Source organism: Perna viridis, chromosome 15, assembly GCF_037379345.1.
Source record: "Perna viridis isolate PV_CMFRI_1.1 ecotype Kerala chromosome 15, ASM3737934v1, whole genome shotgun sequence".
Taxonomy (NCBI): domain Eukaryota; kingdom Metazoa; phylum Mollusca; class Bivalvia; order Mytilida; family Mytilidae; genus Perna; species Perna viridis.
In genome coordinates this window covers 9,843,382-9,868,905 of record NC_142459.1, presented here as the reverse complement: position 1 = coordinate 9,868,905, position 25,524 = coordinate 9,843,382, and the positions used below count along the sequence as shown (strand labels likewise).

The 25,524-nt window shown below is 38.9% G+C and overlaps 1 protein-coding gene across 1 annotated transcript in view; it reads right to left on the bottom strand.

Moving 5' to 3' along the window:
- LOC148596872 (uncharacterized) overlaps positions 1–17,082 on the bottom strand; it is a 416,353-nt gene extending 399,271 nt beyond the window's left edge. The window contains exon 1 of the mRNA XM_088562714.1: positions 16,935–17,082. The gene's annotated coding sequence lies outside the window, so the exon portion shown is untranslated. The remainder of the gene's footprint in view (positions 1–16,934) is intronic.
- Between the last annotated feature and the right edge of the window lie 8,442 nt (positions 17,083–25,524).

The window sequence follows — 25,524 nt, the reverse complement described above, 5'->3', positions numbered from 1 at the left end:
AAACCAGTGGTGCACCGTGTCGGGAAAGATGCCACGTTCCTCGCACGTTAAAGAACCCTGCTGTGGTATTCGATAGGAGTAGGAACCTTTGCGCTCCGCCACAGGAGGCTAAATTCCCCGACCTTACCCATCCCCTTCTTCCAGTTGCAATCAAAATTTGTCGACCCTATTATCCTTGTGACCCATCCTTTTTTTTTCATTTCATGTTCATTTTATCTTCATTGTCTGAATATAGCTGAAATATTGCTGCTCGGACGTTAAACCCCAACAAACAAAACAAACATTTCATCTTTTCATGTTCATTTTATCATCAATTTCATGTTCATCGTCTGAATATAGCTGAAATATTGCTGCTCGGACGTTAAACCCCAAGAAACAAACGAACGGAATTTGGGCTAGTGCTCAGAACCTCAGCCGGGGGTAGGGGCGCTCTGCCCACAGAGCAACTGGGTTGTGTGCCCCAGGTGGTGGAATGGGGTACCTATTAATCCCTATTTCCAGTGGCAATCAAAATTTGTCGACCCTATTATCCTTCTGTCCCATCCTCTTTTTTTTCATTTCGTGTTCATTTTATCTTCATCGTCTGAATATAGGTGAAATATTGCTGCTCGGACGTTAAACCCCAACAATCATCCACTTCATTTTCATCGCCTGAATATAGCTGAAATGTTACTGCTCGGGCGTTAAACCCCAGCAAACAAACGTTTCAAGAATGTATACCAATTGACATAGGAAGATGGAAAAATATTCCACAATAAAATAGAGTTTGTACCTTATGTGGAAACGGTATTGGTGATGAATTCAATTTGCTTTTTTGTTTGTCACATGACCAACAACTTCACAGTTTCAATGTGTTCACATTCACTTGCTTCGAACAGTTGGGATCTTATAAACATACGGCACTGTGATAAGTCAGCATTTTTCTCTAGTCATATTTTCACTATATCGATACGCCTGATGAAGATGCGGCATGCAATGGCGATATCAAATATAAACAATGCTAGTTACACTAAATATGCAGGATGCCACTCCCTTAAAATGAAATACTTTATTACAGTGAATCAACACCCTATTTTCTGTCACTTGTTACAAGAATGTATGCCAATTGACATAGTAAGGTGGAAAAATATTCCACAAAATAGAGTTTGTACCTTATGTGGAAACGGTATTGGTGATGAATTTAATTTGCTTTTTGTTTGTCACATGACCAACAATTTCAATGTGTTCACATTCACTTGCTTCGAACAGTTGGGATCTTATAAACTTACGGCACTGTGATAAGTCAGCATTTTTCTCTAGTCATATTTTCACTATATCGATACGCCTGATGAAGATGTGGCATGCAATGGCGATATCAAATATAAACAATGCTAGTTACACTAAATATGCAGGATGCCACTCCCTTAAAATGAAATACTTTATTACAGTGAATCAACACCCTATTTTCTGTCACTTGTTACAAGAATGTATACCAATTGACATAGTAAGTTGGAAAAATATTCCACAAAATAGAGTTTGTACCTTATGTGGAAACGGTATTGGTGATGAATTTAATTTGCTTTTTGTTTGTCACATGACCAACAATTTCAATGTGTTCACATTCACTTGCTTCGAACAGTTGGGATCTTATAAACTTACGGCACTGTGATAAGTCAGCATTTTTCTCTAGTTATATTTTCACGATAAAGATGCGGCATGCAATGGCGATATCAAATCTAAACAATGCTGGGATACAAGTGAATGGTTAATTGAAGTGCAACCTGATTTTGAATAATTGTATACAGTTTAGATGCATGAAGTAAATCTCCAAGATAGTCGCGCAGTATATACTTGACATCTATTAAAGTGTCAACGAGTTCATTTTTGGATTAATGGCTTCATTTGGCGAAAAAGCAAAAGTATGTTCCTGAAGTCTGTATAGCGTGTACAAAAAAAAACCAAAAAAAAACCCGAAGAAGCGGGTTCATCTTCAACTGAGAACAGACACACACTAGACATAGTCTCCTGTCAGAATATTTCTTTAACGGTCTTTCTCGAATTTTAAAGCCCCGTGCAGGTCCGGGTGTTAAAAGAATAGGCCTACAGCAGCGCTAAGCTTGTCGTAAAAGGCGACTACATAGTGCTCAGAAACCTAGCCGGGGGCTAGGCGCTCTGCCCACAGAGCAACTGGGATGTGTGCCCCAGTTGGTGGAATGGGGTACCCCTGGCGTGTTACATGCTGGGGTTGTCAGGCTATAATACGGGAAACCTGACCGCCAACCATAGTGGTGCATTGTGTTGGGAAAGATGCCACGTTCCTCGCACGTTGAGAACTCTACTGTGGTACTCTCCAGAAGTAGGAACCATAGGGCTCCGCCACAGGAGGTTAAATTGCCTGACCCTACCCACCTCTCCCTATTTCCAGTGGCAATCAAAATTTGTCGACCCCATTGTCCGTGTGTCCAATCCCTTTTTCATTTCATCATCATTTCATGTTAATTGTCGGAATATAGCTGAAATACTGCAGCTCGGACGTTAAACCCCAACAAACAAAACGATCCCCAGTTAGTCAGGCATGTCAGCGGTTGGATTTCGGGAGAAATATTGTGATCAAGTTCAAGATCATGCTGTCAAATATTGTGAAATGTGGAAATCTGGTTTGTTGGGGTTTAACGTCCGAGCAGCAATATTTCGGCTATATTCAGACGATGAATATGAAATTGATGATAAAATGAACATGAAATGATGATGAAATGAAAAAGTGTTATAGCCTGACAACCCCAGCATGTAACACGCCAGGGGTACCCCATTCCACCACCGAGGGCACACATCCCAGTTGCTCTGTGGGCACTATTTAGTCGCCTTTTACGACAAGCTTAGCGCTCCTGCAGGCCTATTCTTCAACACCCGGACATGCACGGGGCAACTAAGCGGTGTGCAAATATCATAATACCTGAACAAAATGTCCAAAGTATATTGTCTGTTGAACATGCAACTACAAATAACTGTCTTCCATGCAAAGTCCGGTGTTTACATTCGATTCCAGCTTGTCAGGCAAATCGGCCATTGCACATCAGATCGATCTCGGATCTTGAATTCATTTGTGGTTTCGAGTATGACTTTGTAATCCTTTGGGTGCGTTCAACACTAAGGTAAACATTACCACATGATTTGGTATCTTTAAAGCGAACATCGACGTAATCAAGCTTGTTTGTGGTTATCTCTTCACACCTTACATTCATTCATTGAAATTTAAGCAATACTGTAAACGTGTTAAGAATATTTAACGTGTATGGAATATTTATAGTATATGTGTACACACGATAGTTGTTTCTTGCCAATCAATAAGTGTATGATGATTCTATGTGGAAAGTCGATAATATACATTACGCCTGTATATCGTATTGGGAATTAATAATAAGGCGTGTCTAGTTGTAGTCTGATGTATTGTAATGTATAAAATCGATCATCTACGACACGTGAACATTAATATATGCCCCGTGCAGGTCCGGGTGTTAAAAGAATAGGCCTGCAGCAGCGCTAAGCTTCTCGTAAAAGGCGACTAAATAGTGCTCAGAAACCTAGCCGGGGGCTAGGCGCTCTGCCCACAGAGCAACTGGGATGTGTGCCCCAGGTGGTGGAATGGGGTACCCCTGGCGTGTTACATGCTGGGGTTGTCAGGCTATAATACGGAAAACCTGACCGCAAACCATAGTGGTGCACCGTGTTGGGAAAGATGCCACGTTCCTAGCACGTTTAAGAACCCTGCCGTGGTATTCGATAGGAGTAGGAACCTTTGCGCTCCGCCACAGGAGGCTTAATTGCCCGACCTTACCCATCCCCCTTTTTCCAGTGGCAATCAAAATTCGTCGACCCTATTATCATTGTGACCCATCCTTTTTTTTTTCATTTCATGTTCATTGTCTGAATATAGCTGAAATATTGCTGCTCGGACGTTAAACCCCAACAAACAACAAACAAACATTAATGTTATAAAAACATTTAATAACTCTCTGGTAATACATATGATGAACGTGTATAACACATGCTGTGTCAAAGAACACAGCATTCTTGTTTGATCAAATACGACCGATCTTTCATAAATAGCGGTAGACAGTTTTATAACCAGGTTGATCAGGCTCCTGTTACATTTTTGGCTGCAACGCGTCTAATATTTATTATGTCTGGGATGTTTTGATGAACATAAGAACGTTTTTTGTTCAATTTACAGCTGATTAGGACCCATCCAACAGAATTTCCGTCTGTTGAGAATATTTAGGTTAATGTTGTAGATTACCTTCGTGCTTAAAGAGAGATAATAATGTTGTAAAACATTGAACACACATGTAGTCCTATTTATGTTATTAGTGTCAGATATGCAGGTTAAGTGATTAATGAATATTTTATGATTAGACATGTCTTAATGTCTGGCCGCAATTGTATTACATTACAAATTTCGATATGCTGTATACATGAGAAATGTTGGGCCGTCAACGTTAATGTATATAGTTCACTAATATTAATATGCATGACCCCGTGCAGGTCCGGGTGTTAAAAGAATAGGCCTGCAGCAGCGCTAAGCTTGTCGTATGAGGCGACTAAATAGTGCTCAGAAACCTAGCCGGGGGCTAGGCGCTCTGCCCACAGAGCAACTGGGATATGTGTCCCAGGTGGTGGAATGGGGTACCCCTGGCGTATTACATGCTGGGGTTGTCAGGCTTTAATACTGAAAACCTGACCGCAAACCATAGTGGTGCACTGTGTTGGGAAAGATGCCACGTTCCTCGCACGTTAAAGAACCTTGCTGTGGTATTCGATAGGAGTAGGAACCTATGCGCTCCGCCACAGGAGGCTAAATTGTCCGACCTTACCCATCCCCCCTTTTTCCAGTGGCAATCAAAATTTGTCGACCCTATTATCCTTGTGACCCATCCTTTTTTTTTCATTTCATGTTCATTTTATCATCAATTTCATGTTCATTGTCTGAATATAGCTGAAATATTGCTGCTCGGACGTTAAACCCAAACAAACAAACAAAACCTATTTTGTTTTATTGGATTTTTAACATTAGAACGTAGAATATCGAAAGAAGTATAAATAATACTAGCATATTTTGTTGTATGAAAACGTAGCTATAGAATTTGTTTCAATAGAAGGGTTTAGATCTGTTTAAATATTTATATGTCTAAGCGTGGTTCTATACCAATTTTATCAAAATGATTGTCAATCTTGAACTTTGTGTCGTTTAAACGATAAACGGTTGATTGATTGATTGTTGGGGTTTAACGTCCGAGCAGCAATATTTCAGCTATATTCAGACAATGAACATGAAATGAAAAAAAAGGATGGGTCACAAGGATAATAGGGTCGACAAATTTTGATTGCCACTGGAAAAAGTGGGGATGGGTAAGGTCGGGCAATTTAGCCTCCTGTGGTGGAGCGCAAAGGTTCCTACTCCCATCGAATACCACAGCAGGGTTCTTTAACGTGCGAGGAACGTGGCATCTTTCCCAACACGGTAACGGTAAACGGACAAAAAGTCACAAATCATGAATAGGACAAAAATTCACAGTACTTTATATAGCACCATAGACATAACAATAAACAAACAACAATATAAGCACAGAAAGTCAATAAATGAAAAGCTTTTCAAGGTTTTCTTTAAACACACAATATCACTTAGAGCATTTTGTTTAAACACGAGTTCATTTTCACTATTGTCACAGTTTTAGCAAACACTGTTGTAAGTCTATTTAGTTAGAAACGTCTAACTCTGCACCTGCAGCTGTAGCTGTAGTACGTCTACCCAGGCAATTGTTGAAGGCGACACAATTCGGGAATTGACCCGTGCAGGTTCGGGTGTCAAAAGAATAGGCCTGCAGCAGCGCTAAGCTTGTCGTAAAAGGCGACTACATAGTGCTCAGAAACCTAGCCGGGGGCTAGGCGCTCTGCCCACAGAGCAACTGGGATGTGTGCCCCAGGTGGTGGAATGGGGTACCCCTGGCGTGTTACATGCTGGGGTTGTCAGGCTATAATACGGAAAACCTGACCGCAAACCATAGTGGTGCACCGTGTTGGGAAAGATGCCACGTTCCTCGCACGTTAAAGAACCCTGCTGTGGTATTCGATAGGAGTAGGAACCTTTGCGCTCCGCCACAGGAGGCTAAATTGCCCGACCTTACCCATCACCCTTTTTCCAGTGGCAATCAAAATTTGTCGACCCTATTATCCTTGTGACCCATCCTTTTTTTTCATTTCATGTTCATTTTATCATCCATTTCATGTTCATTGTCTGAATATAGCTGAAATATTGCTGCTCGGACGTTAAACCCCAACAAAGAAACAAACAAATCGAATTTTAAATGAAATGTTTGTGAATGTGCATATCCGCATTCCAAAAAAAGACACATGTCGTTAACAAGGCAGATCTATTTGCCTTATCACATTGTGGCGCATCAGCATTTCTCTTTAATAACAACCATTACCAATTTGACCATTACAACATGCACAACAAAATGTGGATAATCTTTTAAATGAATTAAAATGGCTTTGTCACATTCATGAAACATACTAGTTTATTTCTGACTGTAAATCTACAGACTTGTGGTTTAAAATCTCATCTTTCTTTTAATATTTTCCTTACATTAAATGTTCTTGCCGTGATATGGCCCTGGTCGCCGAAACAGCATTAAACAACAATCAATCAATCATTAAAATCTCCAACTAATTTTAACTTCTCATCATTGAATATATGTAAACGACAAGAAATCAGATTTTTCATCTCCGCTTTCTTTTCTCTGGCGCATATTTCTGTTTTGACATAAACAATATTTAAATACAGTTTTTGTTCTCGCTCATTAGAAAATTTCTTTCCACGTAAGTCATAAACAACAAATATTATTTTTCTTCATATCACGACTCGTGCAGGTTCGGGTGTTCAAAGAATAGGCCTACAGTAGCGCTAAGCTTGTCGTAAAAGACGACTAAATAGTGCTCAAAAACCTAGCCAGGGGCTAGGGCGCTCTGCCCACAGAGTAGCTGGGATATGTGCCCCAGGTGGTGGAATGGGGTACCCCTGGCGTGTTACATGCTGGGATTGTCAGGCTATAATACGGAAAACCTGACCGCAAACCATAGTGGTGCACCGTGTTGGGAAAGATGCAACGTTCCTCGCACGTTACAAAATCCCTACTGTCGTATTCTCCCGGAGTAGGAACAATAGGGCTCCGCCACAAGAGGCTAAATTGCCCGACCCTACCCATCTCTCCCTATTTCCAGTGGCAATCAACATTTGTCGACCCCATTGTCCTTGTGTCCCATTCCTTTTTCATTTTATCATCAATTTCATGTTCATCGTCTGATTATAGCTGAAGTATTGCTGCTCGGACGTTAAACCCTAACAAACAAAACAAACAATTTCTTTCTACATTGTGGTCCATCAACATTTCTCTCTAACAACAAACATTACCAATTCGACCATTATAGCATGCAAAGTGGAGATAGTCCTTTAAATAAATTAAGATGGATTTGTCACATTCAGGGAACATAAATGCGTGTTAAACACGCAATATCTGAAATTTCATCTACGCTGTCTTTTCCCTTACGCAAATTACTTTTAAATCCTGTTTTGGCAAAAACAGCATTTAAATGCAGTTTTTTTTATTCTTGTTCAATATGAAACCTTCCACAAAAGTAATTTTCAACAAACCTGAATTTTCTTCACATCACGGTATTGCATAATACCTGTTGGATAAGACACTAAGGTGCTGTATGATGTGTAATCTATGATTTTCCAGATCCAAAACTACCGGTTAATACATCTATATTGTCATCTTCGATTGGATTGGACATATGCAGTGTTGGTTTAGTAACTGTAAATGTTCCCTTGTATTTTCCAGTTCTCTGGTGTATTTGTGGTACTTTTCCATAAAAAAAAACAAATAAGACGAAATAGTTACGTTTACTACCATTTCAGGCTATTCAAAGTTAATGCGGTTTTCTTGTGAATTGTATGATAACAAATGAGCGAAGAATAAAAAAAACAATTGATATGGTCAAACGCAACAAAAGGCACCAGCATATAACCGAAATACATGTAAACAATACTAAACAATACAGTGATCACCAAAAGGTCTGAATATAGCTGAAATATTGCTGCTCGGACGTTAAACCCCAACAAACAAACAAACAAACGAAAAGGACTCCAACAAGTGTTAACACAACTTTAAGTAAGCCCTGTAATGCTCCGACAATGGAAGTAATTTGATCCACGGTAACAGAACGATGACACAAAATAAACGTGGAAAGTAATATAACGACACAAAGGCAAACACCTCCTGGCTGTGGACAGACATCAGACTGCAGTCATTTCTTATTATGTTTTATTTATTTTTAGCCCCGTGCAGGTCCGGGTGTTAAAGTAGGCCTGCAGCAGCGCTAAGCTTGTCGTATAAGGCGACTAAATAGTGCTCAGAAACCTAGCCGGGGGCTAGATGATCTGCCCACAGAGCAACTGGGATGTGTGCCCCAGGTGGTGGAATGGGGTACCCCTTGCGTGTTACATTCTGGGGTCCTTGTCCATTTCATCATCATTTCATGTTCATCGTCTGAATATAGCTGAAATATTGCTACTCGGACGTTAAACTCCAACAAACAAACAACAAACAGCTAAATTGCCCGACGTTACCCATCCCCTTTTTCCAGTGGCAATCAAAATGTCGACCCTAATATCCTTGTGACCCATCCTTTTTTTTTCATTTCATGTTCATTTTAACGTCCATTTCATGTTCAATGTCTGAATATAGCTGAAATACTGCTGCTCGGACGTTAAACCCTAACGAACAAACAAACAATATTTATTTTTAAAACTAAAAAAAACGAAGATTTCTTTGATACAGCAATTAAAGTGGGTACAACGGAACAACTAAGACGTCAGTAAAGACTGGAGGACCATCAATCTATTTCTTAAATAACATGATTTTTTAGCCTTTTTATTTTCCTAAAGATGACGTTAGTACAAAAAAAAACACACACATTTATGTCATTAGCATTTTTTTCAGGGGACAAAATAGAATCATTTTGGAAATAATCAGTATTAATTACCTTTACTATTCAAATAAATTTAATAGCAAACTATTTTGTATTAAAAAATCAAACCCTTTTAGTTCAAATTATTTAAAGGCCGATTAATATGCGGAAAAAGTACACCATTTTTTGAAATGAAATACATGTCAAATAGCCTTGGACAATGTTTTTCATTAATTCAGGACCGTTTCATTAAGAAACGTTGTGGTTTATTTCGTAAAACCTAATATTGGATAATTTTAGTTTTTTTCAATATTTTGATGTGATTGCCCTTTCTCTATCAAACATGTTCTTCTAGATTGTGTGGATTTTGCCAACACCAGGCATAATTATTTTGACTGCGCCAATGTTAGACTGTTTCATCTAAAACATCCGATTTCTTGCGGGACATCGGTTTCTATATGTATTTTATATCTTAGGTTTACCTTTTATCTACCTTTACATATGTAGATAGTTTTTTGTTTTAATTTCATTATTTTTTAAATGTTTTATCGCAGTTATGTTTCTACATATATTTTATGTCTTAGGTTCACCTTTTATGTACCTTATTATATGTAAATAGCTGTTTGTTTTAATTTCATTATGTTATTAAGAGACTTTGATCTTGCTTTTAATATTTTCCTTGCATTAAATGTTCTTGCCGTGATATGGCCCTGGTCGCCGAAACGTCAATAAACAACAACAATCAATCAATCAACTATTTTAATTTCATTAAATGTTCTTGCCGTGATACGGCTCTAGTTGCCGAAACTCCATTCAAACACAACAATCAATCTACCAGACTACTGTGGGCCTACAACACTGTTGGACTCGGATGCAGGAAGAATTGTACAGGCATTGGACGTCGGATCCGCCTGCATTATTAGTTGTTACCTTAAAGATGCGGATGTAGGTATTGCCTCAATTAACGAAACATCTGGTGGCTGTTTGACATGTATCTCTGATGTACTTGAGTTGGTTAGACCAACTTTTTCGACCAGAAGGTCAACTATCATAGGCACCATTTAAATCACCACTTCTTTAACAACTGATTTTACATCATTTGTGGTGATATTACCGGATGTCTTTTCCCTCTTTAGGTGGCTCAGTCATGACAGTACTACAATATATATACGGAGATAATATTGTGTCTAATCAAGGATATTTGTAGAGAAAAATCTCATAGATACTTTTATTATCATATTCTATTATATATCAACTTGTTCATACGCCCCGTGCAAGGTCCGGGTGTTAAAAGAACAGACCTACAGCAGCGCCAAGTTTGTCGTAAAAGGCGACTAAATAGTGCTCAGAACCCTAGCCGGGGTTAGGGCGCTCTGCCCACAGAGCAACTGGGTTGTGTGCCCCAGGTGGTGGAATGGTGCAGGGCAAGAACATTTCATGAAATGAAAATATTAAAAGCAAGATCTTCAAAAAATAATTAAATTAAAACAAACAGCTGTTTACATATAAAAAGGTGAACCTAAGACATAAAATACATCTAAAATATTGAAAAAAAATCAAGGAAGGTATCCAATTTAGATTTTATTAAATAAACCGATGTCCCGCAAGAAATCGATAATGTTTTAGATGAAACGATAATGATAACGAATATGATTTTTCTTCATATCACGGTACTCTATATTAGTGCAGATCCGGGTGATATAAGAATAGGTCTGCAGCAGCGCTAAGCTTGTCGTATAAAGCAACTAAATAGTGCTCAGCAACCTAGCCGGGGGCTAGGCGCTCTGCCCACAAAGCAACTGGGATGGGTACCCCTGGCATGTTACATGCTGGGGTTGTCAGGCTTTAATACGGAAAATCTGACTGCAAACCATAGTGGTGCACCGTTTTGGGAAAGATGCCACGTTCCTCGCACGTTAAAGAACTCTGCTGTGGTATTCGATAGGAGAAGGAACCTTTGCGCTCCGCCACAGGAGGCTAAATTGCCCGATCTTACCCATCCCCCTTTTTCCAGTGGCAATCAAAATTTGTCGACCCTATTGTCCTTGTGGCCCATCCTCTTTTTTCATTTCATGTTCATTTTATCATCCATTTCATATTCATTGTCTGAATATAGCTGAAATATTGCTGCTCGGACGTTAAACCCCAACAAACAAACAAGGGACTAGACACGTGTAACTGAAGTTCTACATGATGTATAATTGATGATTTTCCAGAACCAGAACTTTCGGTTAAAACAACGACATTGTTCACTTTAATGAGTCTTTAAAAAAGTGGTTGAAACACTGGGTTGCCAGTGAATTTACATGAATTTGTATTAATTGCGGTCAACACAAAAGTGTTGGGAAAGATGCCACGTTCCTCGCACTTTAAAGAACCCTAACTGTGGTATTCTCCCGGAGTAGGAAAAATAGGGCTCCGCTACAGGAGGCTAAATTGCCCGATCCTACCAAACTCTCCCTATTTCCAGTGGCCCCGTGCAGGTCCGGGTGTTAAACGAATAGGCCTGCAGTAGCGCTAAGCTTGTCGTAAAAGGCGACTAAATAGTGCTCAGAAACCTAGCCGGGGGCTAGGCGCTCTGCCCACAGAGCAACTGGGATATGTGCCCCAGGTGGTGGAATGGGGTACCCCTGGCGTGTTACATGCTGGGGTTGTCAGGCTATAATACGGAAAACCTGACCGCAAACCATAGTGGTGCACCGTGTTGGGAAAGATGCCACGTTCCTCGCACGTTAAAGAATCCTGCTGTGGTAATCGATAGGAGTAGGAACCTTTGCGCTCCGCCACAGGAGGCTAAATTGCCCGGCCTTACCCATCCCCCCTTTTTCAGTGGCAATCAAAATTTGTCAACCCTATTATCCTTGTGACCCATCCTTCGTTTTTTTTTTTCATGTTCATTTAATCATCCGTTTCATGTTCATCGTCTGAATATAGCTGAAATATTGCTGCTCGGACGTTAAACCCCAACAAACAAACAAACTATTTCCAGTGGCAATCAAAATTTGTCGACGCTATTGTCATTGTGTCCCATCCCTTTTTCATTTTATCATCAATTTCATGTTCATTGTCAGAATATAGCTGCTCGGGCGTTAAACCCCTACGAACATATACCGACAACATGTCTTGGGTCAGATAGTGTCTGACAGTGTAGAACTTTTCTATGAAAGCTAAATGATCGTAACTGCAGTTTATGAGCATTTTGGTTTCCTTTTCAATATCAGTATGGCCATAAAAACATACAGTGGAGATTGTCTATCTTCATCAAAATAAAACGAATCTACAATTTCCCGAAATTACAATTGAACTGAACATGTCACTAAAACGGAAGATGTACTTTTCTTTCCACATTGTGGCCCATCAACATTTCTCTCTAACAACAATCATTACCAATTTGACAAATGTAACTAGGATGCTACATGATGTGTAATCGATGATTTTCCAGATCCAAAACTTCCGGTTAATACACCAATATTGTAATTTTCAATTGGACTCGACACACTTAGTGTTGGTTTAGTAACTGTAAATGTTTTCTTGTATTTTCCCGTTCTCTGGTGTATTTTTGGTACTTTTCCTTTAAAAAAAAAAGACAAGTAAAACAAAATAGTTCCGTTTACTACTATTTCAGGATATTTAAATTTAATGGCCCCGTGTAGGTCCCAGTGTCAAAAAAATAGGCCCTAGTCGCCGAAACGGCATTAAAAGATAACAATCAATCAATGCAATAACTTTTACTTTTAATTCTTTAATATGTGACACGATATCAGAAATTTTATTTGCGCTGTCTTTTCCCTGACGCAAATCACTTTTAAATTCTGTTATGGCATATGCCCCGTGCAGGTCCGGGTGTTCAAAGAATAGGCCTGCAGCAGCGCTAAGCTTGTCGTAAAAGGCGACTAAATAGTGCTCAGAAACCTAGCCGGGGGCTAGGCGCTATGCCCACAGAGCAACTGGGATGTGTGCCCCAGGTGGTGGAATGGTGTACCCCTGGCATGTTGCATGCTGGGGTTGTCAGGCTATAATACGGAAAAGCTGACCGCAAACCATAGTGGTGCACCGTGTTGGGAAAGATGCCACGTTCCAGAACCTTGCTGTTGTATTCGATAGGAGTAGGAACCACTGCTCTCCGCCATGGGAGGCTAAATTCTCCGACCTTACCCATCCCTCCCTTTTTCTATTGGCAATCAAAATTTGTCGACCCTACTGTCCTTGTGTCCCATCCCGTTTTCATTTTATCATTTTATCATCCATTTCGTGTTCATCGTCTGAATATAGCTGAAATATTGCTGCTCGGACGTTAAACCCCAATAATCAATCATGTTCTGGCATAAACAACATTTGAATGCAGTTTTCATTCCTGCTTATTATGAAACTATTTTTACAGAGGTCATCTGTAACAAACCTTATTTTTCTTCACATTAGGTTCACCTTTTATGTACCTTTTTATATGTAAATAGCTGTTTTAATTTCATTATTTAATGAAGATACTTTGATCTTGCTTTTAATGTTTTCCTTCCATTAAATGTTCTTGCCGTGATATGAACCTGGTCGCCGAAACGGCAATAAACAACAACAATCATCATCATCTTCACATCACGATACTTCATAATATCTACTGGACAAGACGCAAATGTACGTGAAGTGCTGCATGATGTACGAGTGATGATTTTCCAGATCCAAAACCACCAGTGAAACAAACAAACCGATCTAGGCGTTCATCAATCCGGGTCGGGCAATCGCAAAGAGCAAGTGGTCATGACTAGATGCCGCATTGGACATTCTAGATTTACACATGGCCATTTGCTTGTTGGTGATCCTCCACCTGAGTGTATCCCATGTGATTGCCCTTTCTCTATCAAACATGTTCTTCTAGATTGTGTGGATTTTGCCAACACCAGTGGTTTATTTAATAAAATCTAAATTGGATACCTTCCTTAGTTTTTCAATATTTTAAATGTTTTTATCGAATTTATGTTTCTATATGTATTTTATGTCTTAGGTTCACCTTTTATGTACCTTTTTATATATAAATAGCTGCTTGTTTTAATTTCATTATTTTATGAAGAGACTTTGATCTTAATTTTAATATTTTCCTTGCATTAAATGTTCTTGCCGTGATATGGCCCTGGTCGCCGAAACGGCAATAAACAACAACAATCAATCAATCAATCAATGTTCAGCTGATTCTTGAACTTCTTTCTCCATTTGTTTTATTGCAATGAATGTTTGGAAATTTGATGCACGTTTCTGTCCCAAAAATTCACCAAGTTCATAATTAAAATGATATACAAAAGGTTTTGTAACACACTAAATTATACAATAAGCTTTACTTGTGAAAAACAAGTAATATAGAAAGTACTATGCATGAAAATTGACCATTTCCACAATGAAAAATTCCAGGTGTTATACAGGAAAAACCCCATTCGGGTACAATTCATCACCCGTGCAGGTCGGGTGTTAAAAGAATAGGCCTGCAGCAGCGCTAAGCTTGTCGTAGAAGGCGACTAAACAGTGCTCAGAAACCTAAGCGCTCTGCCCACAGAGCAACTGCGATGTGTGCCCCAGGTGGTGGAATGGGGTACCCCTGGCGTGTTACATGCTGGGGTTGTCAGGCTATAATACGGAAAACCTGACCGCAAACCATAGTGGTGCACCGTGTTGGGAAAGATGCCACGTTCCTCGCACGTTGTAAAACCCTGCTGTGGTATTCGATAGGAGTAGGAACCTTTGCGCTCCGCCACAGGAGGCTAAATTGCCCGGCCTTACCCACCCCCCTTTTTCCAGTGGCAATCAAAATTTGTTTGTTTGTTTGTTTGTTGGGGTTTAACGTCCGAGCAGCAATATTTCAGCTATATTCAGACGATGAACATGAAATGGATGATACAATGAACATGAAATGCAAAAAAAAAGGATGGGATACAAGGACAATAGGGTCGACAAACTTTGATTGCCACTGGAAAAAGGGGGGGATGGGTAAGGTCGGGCAAATTAGCCTCCTGTGGCGGAGCGCAAAGGTTCCTACTCCTATCGAATACCACAGCAGGGTTCTTTAAAGTGCGAGGAACGTGGCATCTTTCCCAACACGGTGCACCACTATGGTTTGCGGTCAGGTTTTCCGTATTATAGCCTGACAACCCTAGCATGTAACACGCCAGGGGTACCCATCCCAGTTGCTCTGTGGGCAGAGCGCCTAGCCCCCGGCTAGGTTTCTGAGCACTATTTAGTCGCCTTATACGACAAGCTTAGCGCTGCTGCAGGCCTATTCTTTTAACACCCGGACCTGCACGGGGCATCAAAATTTGTCGACCCTATTATCCTTGTGACCCATCCTTTTTTTTTTTATTTCATGTTCATTGTCTGAATATAGCTGAAATATTGCTGCTCGGATGTTAAACCCCAACAAACAAACAAAACATTCATCTTGATCGGATGTTAAACCCCAACAAACAAACCATTCATCTTGATCGGGGTTCGTGAAAAAAAAACATTTTGTTCCAATCATGTACTTTTGAAACATCTATGTCTTAACATGATAAAAATCAATTGGAGAAAAATGTGTATGTCTCAAAATTTTACACAATATATTTTTACAAAGCTCGAAATTTCAAGGATTTTTGTTTTACGGTTCATCATATACATTTCAAAATGACTGTGTAATATAAAACAGAAATAATATAATTATTTACACGACAATATTTTCCGGAATTAATTTGGGTAAACACGGAAATGGTTTTGTACTTTAAACACCAATGGAGAACCGAAAGGATCTATCATAATCAATAAACTTTCGTGTTATTATGATACTTTAAAAATGATTCCCCCCCTGTGGATCGCTATCCTTGTCGTGGTAGGGGGCTTGCGTGCCTCAGTGATCCTAAGAGCTATGCCAGCTGGAGTTTTTTCTCCTGGTAGGGTTACCCATGCTGGAAAGGTCAAAGGTTAGAGGCCAGACTAAAGCGATCCGAACATCGACCGTGGGCCCGGTGTTTAAAATAAAAAGTGGGTTCACCTACTTGTTTGCCGTGAGTTGCAACCCGTGAGCTATTGGTGGGCGAGGAGGTCCTAGTGGATGAAGGTCGTATCTAGACTCCAGTCGTGACGTAACCCCCGTGTCATCGATGGCTGGATGATCGAGGATACGGCTGTATATGCCACTCGGCTCTTAGGTCATCTAAACGGGAGATCGGATGGACCCGGTTCGATCAATCGGCTGGTCACGCCATGCCCTTCATTTGTCCACCTGCTTTACTGATGGCATTTTGTTAAATCCAATGTTTCTAAGATTTTCAAAAGCTTACAAATGGCAAATGAAGAAGGCGGTGGCTCATGGGTCAATCGAGTAGTACGCTGTCTATGCGCCATTGATAGATACGCTCTGTTCGAGTATGTCGTCTCTGGAATCCCTGATGCTATCTGCTGGAAATCCGTAGAGTCCTAGCATCGCCCGTGTTGGCACTTGGTGGCGGGTGGGGAACAGAGACGATGAAACTTAACATGGCGACAAAAAACAACGGGGAGTCCAATGTTTCTTATTAAAAAAAACGAAAAAGTGATGTCTGCAATTCTTCTGACGAAAGTGATAAAAACTGGCCAAGATTTATTGTAATTTCTGCAAAAGATAAAGACAAAAATGTTAATGACCTTTCTCCTTTTTTAATACAGAAAACTATCAAGGGTGTAGCTGGTGATGTTAAAGATACAAAGAAAATAAGATCAGGAATTTTAATTGAATGCCTCAGACCTGGCCAATCATCAAATTTGTTAAAATTAACCAGGATTGGTGACCTTGATGTGGTTTCATCTGCACACAAGTCACTAAATCAGTCACAGGGTGTCCTTAAATACCGGGGTCGAGACCTCGACGCCTTGACTGATGAAGAGATCTGTGAGGAACTGAAATCACAAGGCGTTAAGTCAGTGAAAAGATTTACTTCTCGACGTGCAGATGCAACCACACCAATGAGAACAATCCTGTTAACATTTAGTTCCACTTCAGTGCCATCTCATGTCTACATTGGTCCATACAGGACAGCTGTCAGTCTGTATATTCCTAACCCACTTCGGTGTTTTAAATGCCAGAAGTTTGGGCATGGAAAGGGCCAGTGTAGAGGAAAACTGTTTTGTTTCCGATGCTCTGAAGAAGGACACGAGGGAATCGACTGCAGAAAAGATCTGAAATGTAGAAACTGTGAGGAAGCTCACATGTCATCATCTAAAGATTGCCCTCTTTATAAGAAAGAAAAAGATATTTTAAAGATAAAAACTGAAAACAAAATTTCATATAGTGAAGCTCGCCAGAAGTGGTCCCTTTCCAACAATTTTCTTGCATCTGGCAAAACATCTTATGCTAGTGTTGCAGAGCGTGCTTGTCTGTCTGTCTGTCTTCGATTGTTTTTCTCTGGGTACCCAGTCATGTTGGTATTCAGGGGAATTCAGTTGTAGACAGGGTTGCCAAAAAGGCATTAAATGAAATAATAAAGGACGTTAGTTTGCCATACACTGATTTTTAAACCTTTAATAAGGAAATATATTTTAAAGATGTGGCAGGACCGTTGGGACGGTCTTGAACACAACAAACTCAATTCCATAAAACCCGATCTAGGCTTTCATCAATCCGGGTCGGGCAATCGCAAAGAGCAAGTGGTCATGACTAGATGCCGCATTGGACATTCTAGATTTACACATGGCCATTTGCTTGTTGGTGATCCTCCACCTGAGTGTATCCCATATAATTGCCCTTTCTCTATCAAACATGTTCTTCTAGATTGTGTGGATTTTGCCAACACCAGGCAAAATTATTTTGACTGCGCCAATATGTTTGATTTGTTCAAGACCGTTTCATCTGAAAACATCATCGATTTCTTGCGGGACATCGGTTTATTTAATAAAGTCTGAATTGGATACCTTCCTTAGTTTTTCAATATTTTAAATGTTTTATCGAATTTATGTTTCTATATGTATTTTATGTCTTAGGTTCACCTTTTATGTACCTTTTTATATGTAAATAGCTGCTTGTTTTAATTTCATTATTTTATGAAGAGACTTTGATCTTAATTTTAATATTTTCCTTGCATTAAATGTTCTTGCCGTGATATGGCCCTGGTCGCCGAAACGGCAATAAACAACAACAATCAATCAATCAATCATTAAAAATGATTAAAAAAGAAAATTAAATCAGTTCAATTTTTTAACAATTATAGTAAATTTCTCAATTTAACATATAATTTAAAGCAAAAGTGTATTGTAAGACACTTAATATCCGTTTCGTAATCCATTTCGCAGTCTTTTCTGTGCTTCTTGAAACAAAAATAACAAAATGGATCGGCGTGCTGTTCTACTGATGATTATCTGTGGAAGCTCCATTGTTAAGGGGATATGCGACTACGAAAGTGTTACTGCAAAGTGTTTTTGCAATTCACATATAGATATAATTGAAAAAGTTATGCTTGTAGAGATTCTGTCGGAAACGTGTAACTGCACCATATCATTTCTGAACAACATGGACACCCCCCTAATCACAAATATATTCGACCGTTCATGCAAATCGAATTGTACCAGTGCATTATGTAGTAAGTATCAACCCCTTCTCATTTATAACAAATTATTCATGCATTTCATCGAATCCCACAGTAATTTTGTCATTGATGTCATTGCCAAAAATGATAAAATGGATCCCACCACACAAAAGGGGGATAATCTATCCAAGGTAAGGTAATGTACTTTGCACCATAGTTGTATTACATATATAAAAATGGTACATAATAATATACTAACCCTAAAGTGTACATTACTTTTCTAATCTTAATTTAAAATATTCTCAATATTACATAAAGATTTAAAATGCTGGCATGTCCAATCTTTGTGTTTGTATAGAATAAAAAAATACCAAATTTACTGTTAATTTAAAAACTGTAATTTGCCATTTCTCATCAGTACAGTTCAAATCAAAACATTTGGAAAACCAAAAACCAAAACATGAAAGTCTGATAAAAAACAAACAACCAAAAGGATCTAAATAGAAAGCCTAAACTAGCTAAGGACAGAGCTTTGCAAAAGGGAGATACTCCTTACTTTTAAACATTTCAGAATTTTGATATTTTAAAATTTCAAAATAAATGTATGGCCAACACCAAAATACTGGGCTGGTGAATACCCTCAAGGGCTTACAGTTCACCAGACAATGGCAATGACCCTGTGGTTATGCATAAAAAATATACTGAAGAATAATGTTAAAAGAATGGACTTACTGATTTTGACTGTGTAAATGTTAAAAAAAACCAACTTACCCCCTTTTAACAGCACCAGGTGATTGAACAGATGTTGAATCTTCCTGTTCTCTTTTTATACTTGGTCTTATTTTTCTATCAGCAGACCTAAAAGTTGACAAGGCATACTTAAACAATTGAAATATACATCAGAAAATCACATAATAGTGGGTAAACAATCAAAGGATATTACCATTCTTATTATTGTGCTTTATTCATTGTGTATAACCATACTCTAAGACTTGTGTTCAGTTAAATTCAAATGAAGAATAGCAACAGTGTACCATGGGGTAATGCTATGACCCCATATGCAGGATTTGTGGTATTTTTAGAGCATACTCCATATGCAAAGGCAGAGTATGTCATATGCAACACATGCAATATACCATATGCAAATGCAAATTTTTGAAATTTTTGCACAAAATAATGGTTTTCAATCTGTAATTTAAAATGTATGTTAGATTCAAGCTCAAATGTATAATGTTTATTCTGGATTCTTATATTATATGAATAAATTAACGAGTTCAAAGTTTGATTGATTAATATTCTTACAAGTTTCAAGATAATTAAAATGAAATTGTTCCCAATATATTTGGTGTCACAACAAATTAATAAATTAAAATACAATACATCCATTAAAATTTAATTTGGACATGTATTTTCATTTAACTGTATAGTGCAATTTATGATCAAATAATCAAAATTTTACTTACATTTTAGATATTCTTTCTTCACCCTATTTCTTGTAAAGCAACAGTTTTCAATGTCCAATTTTAATATTCCCAAGCTATTTTGTAGCTTTCTTAGTAATTAGGTTAAATGAAGATATTGTATAAACATAATAAGAGTGTACCAAAATAGTACGGATTAATATTATGATTGGGAAAACACATGTTGGACAAAAGGGAAAACAATGTATTCAATACTCACATAAGCATTGTGCAATATTAATGTTTAACTACATAACTTTTAACAAATATATATATAGTCCCTTCATTCAACTACCTCAGGTTAAAGCAGTTTTGATTTTGTTAAAACACATTGTTCAGTTGGTAATTTTATATGAATGTTATGCAAATGCATGTTTTTTTAATTGTTCATGACTTGTCTGGTACTACTTAAAACCTGTTTTATATATATTTCATGAGATTTCTGAGTTAGTCATTTTGTTAAGTAATTGTATTAGTTTTTAGAGTAGATTATTTTAGCTTAGATTATGTTGTTTGAAGTTTTGCAAGGATTTTTTTTATCAATTTGAACTGTTAAATGTTAATTGATTACAATTATACACCTTGTGGTTTTTCTAAGGTATAGACTACATTACAATTTGTGCCAAATGAATTTTTTACCTAGTCATTGTAAATTGTTAGTGAATTTGGTGCTTTTAAGATACATAATACTCTTTCAAGCTATGTTATACTTGTAACAATAACCAAGTTTTATTATACATGGTTAAATCAAACAGTTTTTTTAAGGTGAACTATGTATTCTTTTGATAATATACAACCTAATGTTTATTAGTTTTGAATTCATTTGATGAATTTTTTACACTCTTTCTTTTTATATATAAAGGGATCCATCACTAATGTGCTATCCTACAAGTGTAACATGACTTGATATATTTTTGTTATGCAAGATGTAATGGGAAATTATATTGTTTGTTATGCAAGAGGTAATGAGAAATTATAGATATTTGTTAGTGAAAAAGGCAAAAGTGCATTCCTTTTTTATTTTGAATTCCATGAAGAGATTTGTTGTTACATATGCTTTTGATATGATGAATGTATATTTTTGATTATTGTTTTCTTTTCATTACAAAATGTTTATCTTTTTTGATATGATGGGATGTATATTTTTTTATTATTGTTTTGATTATATAATTAGTTATTTCATTAATCACTGGAATCTTTGTTTGAAATATTCTGTTTAGAAAAAATATGCAGTGGACATTTCATTTGATAAAATTCAGAATAACACAGGAGATCAAAAGAAAGGGATATGAAGTTTGTTTGTTTGTTTGTTTGTTGGGGTTTAACGTCCGAGCAGCAATATTTCAGCTATATTCAGACGATGAACATGAAATGGATGATAAAATGAACATGAAATGAAAAAAAAGAAGGATGGGACACAAGGACAGTAGGGTAGACAAATTTTGATTGCCACTGGAAAAAGGGGGGATGGGTAAGGTCGGGCAATTTAGCCTCCTGTGGCGGAGCGCAAAGGTTCCTACTCCTATCGAATACCACAGCAGGGTTCTTTAACGTGCGAGGAACGTGGCATCTTTCCGAACACGGTGCACCACTATGGTTTGCGGTCAGGTTTTCCGTATTATAGCCTGACAACCCCAGCATGTAACACGCCAGGGGTACCCCATTCCACCACCTGGGGCACACATCCCAGTTGCTCTGTGGGCAGAGCGCCTAGCCCCCGGCTAGGTTTCTGAGCACTATTTAGTCGCCTTATACGACAAGCTTAGCGCTGCTGCAGGCCTATTCTTTTAACACCCGGACCTGCACGGGGCGGGGATATGAAGTAAATGTACATTGAGTAAAATTTGTTTCTGTTTGACCTTTATGTCATATTGACTGAATTTGACCTGTCCTTGAACTGTACACTTCATGTCATAATCAAACATTATAAAGGATTGGAATTACCAGAGCATGAATATCTATCGTTTGTCTGTAATCCCCACACAATACAATTTATGAACAAAACAAAAATATGAACCATAACTGAACCATGAAAAAAAAAATCACAGAATCATCATTACACAGCAAATTTTATTTTAAGACTATTGGACAAGTTCTTCAACATTCACACACAAACACATAAGGATGTAGTATGGGAACTGTATGAAATGTAAGTAAATTTTACATATTTGTAAAATTCAGTGAACAACCTAAACAAGCTGCAATTTTTTTATACTGAACAAAGTTTGGGGCTTATATGGGAATCACTCTGTCCATCCATCCATTTGGTTAAAGATTTTTGCAACTTGAATAACTTCATAAAATGTGTACAAGAGCTTCTTAATGTTCAGACAGACACATCCAAAGCAAAATGTTGGAAAGATAAATTAAAATTTTTGCATATTTGACCATAAACAGGACTTAAGTTTGTTTTAGCTCACTTGGCCAGGGCGTACTATTGCTATCGCCCCGTGCAGGTCCGGGTGGTAAAAGAATAGGCCTGCAGCAGCGCTAAGCTTGTCGTAAAAGGCGACTGAATAGTGCTCAGAAACCTAGCCGGGGGCTAGGCGCTCTGCCCACAGAGCAACTGGGATGTGTGCCCCAGGTGGTGGAATGGGGTACCCCTGGCGTGTTACATGCTGGGGTTGTCAGGCTATAATACGGAAAACCTGACCGCAAACCATAGTGGTGCACCGTGTTTGGAAAGATGCCACGTTCCTCGCACGTTAAAGAACCCTGCTGTGGTATTCGATAGGAGTAGGAACCTTTGCGCTCCGCCACAGGAGGCTAAATTGCCCGACCTTACCCACTTCCCCTTGTTCCAGTGGCAATCCAAATTTGTCGACCCTATTATCCTTGTGACCCATCCTTTTTTTTCATTTCATGTTCATTGTCTGAATATAGCTGAAATATTGCTGCTCGGACGTTAAACCCTAACAAACAAACAAACAAAACTATTGCTATCACTTGGCGTCCATCTATTGTCATGTATTTCATAAACTTTTCATTCAAACCTTTCTTTTCTGAAACAACTGGGCCAATTTGAAGCAAACTTGGCAGGAATGGTCCTGAGGGTAATCTCCCTTAATGTGTACTGATTGGATGAAATTTCAAAAATATTCTTGTTAGAAAGTGTTTTTTTTAAAGAAAAGTTTTTTTTTTTTTTTGCAGTAAAACAACTGAAAAAAAAATGAATAATAAGCCTCCAAGTTTGAGTGAGATCATCAACAGCTTTACATCTTTGGACGAGTTACAACAGTTCCTCGCACGTTAAAGAACGCTGCTGTGGTATTCGATAGGAGTAGGAACCTTTGCGTTCCGCCACAGGAGGCTAAATTGCCCGACCTTACCCATCCCTCCCTTTTGCTAGTGGCAATCAAAATTTGTCGACCCTACTGTCCTTGTGTCCCATCCCGTTTTTCATTTCATCATCATTTCATGTTCATTTGATCATCCCCCCTGTGGATCGCTATCCTTGTCGTGGTAGGGCGGCTTGCGTGCCTCAGTGATCCTAAGAGCTATGCCAGCTGGAGTTTTTTCTCCTGGTAGGGTTACCCATGCTAAAAAGGTCAAAGGTTAGAGGCCAGACTAAAGCGATCCGAACATCGACCGTGGGCCCGGTGTTTAAAATAAAAAGTGGGTTCACCTACTTGTTTGCCGTGAGTTGCAACCCGTGAGTTATTGGTGGGCGAGGAGGTCCTAGTGGATGAAGGTCGTATCTAGACTCCAGTCGTGACGAAACCCCCGTGTCATCGATGGCTGGATGATCGAGGATACGGCTGTCTATGCCACTCGGCTCTTAGGTCATCTAAACGGGAGATCGGATGGACCCGGTTCGATCAATCGGCTGGTCACGCCATGCCCTTCATTTGTCCACCTGCTTTACTGATGGCATTTTGTTAAATCCAATGTTTCTAAGATTTTCAAAAGCTTACAAATGGCAAATGAAGAAGGCGGTGGCTCATGGGTCAATCGAGTAGTACGCTGTCTATGCGCCATTGATAGATACGCTCTGTTCGAGTATGTCGTCTCTGGAATCCCTGATGCTATCTGCTGGAAATCCGTAGAGTCCTACGTGTTGGCACTCGGTGGCGGGTGGGGAACAGAGACGATGAAACTTACTAAAACTTAACATGGCGACAAAAAACAACGGGGACTCCAATGTTTCTTATTCAAAAAAACGAAAAAGTGATGTCTGCATTTCTTCCGACGAAAGACCGTTTCATCTGAAAACATCATCGATTTCTTGCGGGACATCGGTTTATTTAATAAAATCTAAATTGGATACCTTCCTTAGTTTTCAATATTTTAAATGTTTTATCGAATTTATGTTTCTATATGTATTTTATGTCTTAGGTTCACCTTTTATGTACCTTTTTATTTGTAAATAGCTGCTTGTTTTAATTTCATTATTTTATGAGGAGACTTTGATCTTAATTTTAATATTTTCCTTGCATTAAATGTTCTTGCCGTGATATGGCCCTGGTCGCCGAAACGGCAATAAACAACAACAATCAATCAATCAATCAATCATTTGATCATCCGTTTCATGTTCATCGTCTGAATATAGCTGAAATATTGCTGCTCGGACGTTAAACCCCAACAATCAATCAATCAGAAATGGTTTTACAGACGCAGATAGTTTAATATACTGGGCCACAGACAACCTTATTTTGTGTAACCCACAAGTTCTCGACAGACTTTCTGTTTTATTGACATGTCAGTGGTGTCATATGAGATTTCAGTCATCATCTCAATTAAGAGAACATTTGGAATTACATGAAATCACAGGTGATATCAACACGCCCTCAAATCAAGACGAACTAGCCATAAATCTCAATTTACCCGAAATGGATAGCGATTTTACTTTAAACGAATTGATAGATGTTCCAAACGTAGTCAATATGGACACACCCTCAACAAGCTACTCGAACCCCAAATACAACACTACCCTGTCAAACACAAAATGTCGAGCAAGACAATCTTGAACTTTGTGTCGTTCAAACGGTAAACGGACGGAAAGTCACAGGCCCAAAAGTCTGTAATATATTTAAAAGTCCAAATATAAAGTAATGTGACTTTTTGTCCTACCGAAATTGCAGGTCCGGGTGTCAAAAGAATAGGCCTGCAGCAGCGCTAAGCTTGTCGTAAAAAGCGACTAAATAGTGCTCAGAACCATACCTGGGGGCTAGGGCGCTCTGCCCACAGAGCAACTGGGATGTGTGCCCCAGGTGGTGGAATGGGGTACCCCTGGCCTGTTACATGCTGGGGTTGTCAGGCTATAACACAGAAAACCTGACTGCAAACCATAGTGGTGCACCGTGTTGGGAAAGATGCCAGGTTTCTAGCACGTTAAAGAACCCTACTGTGGTATTTTCTCGGAGTAGGAACCACAAGGTTCCGCCACAGGAGGCTAAATTGCCCGACCCTACCCACCTCACCCCATTTCCAGTGGCAATCAAAATTTGCCGACACTATTGCCCTTGTGTCCCATCCCTTGTTCATTATATCATCAATTTCATGTTCATCGTCTGAATATAGCTGAAATATTGCTGCTCGGACGTTAA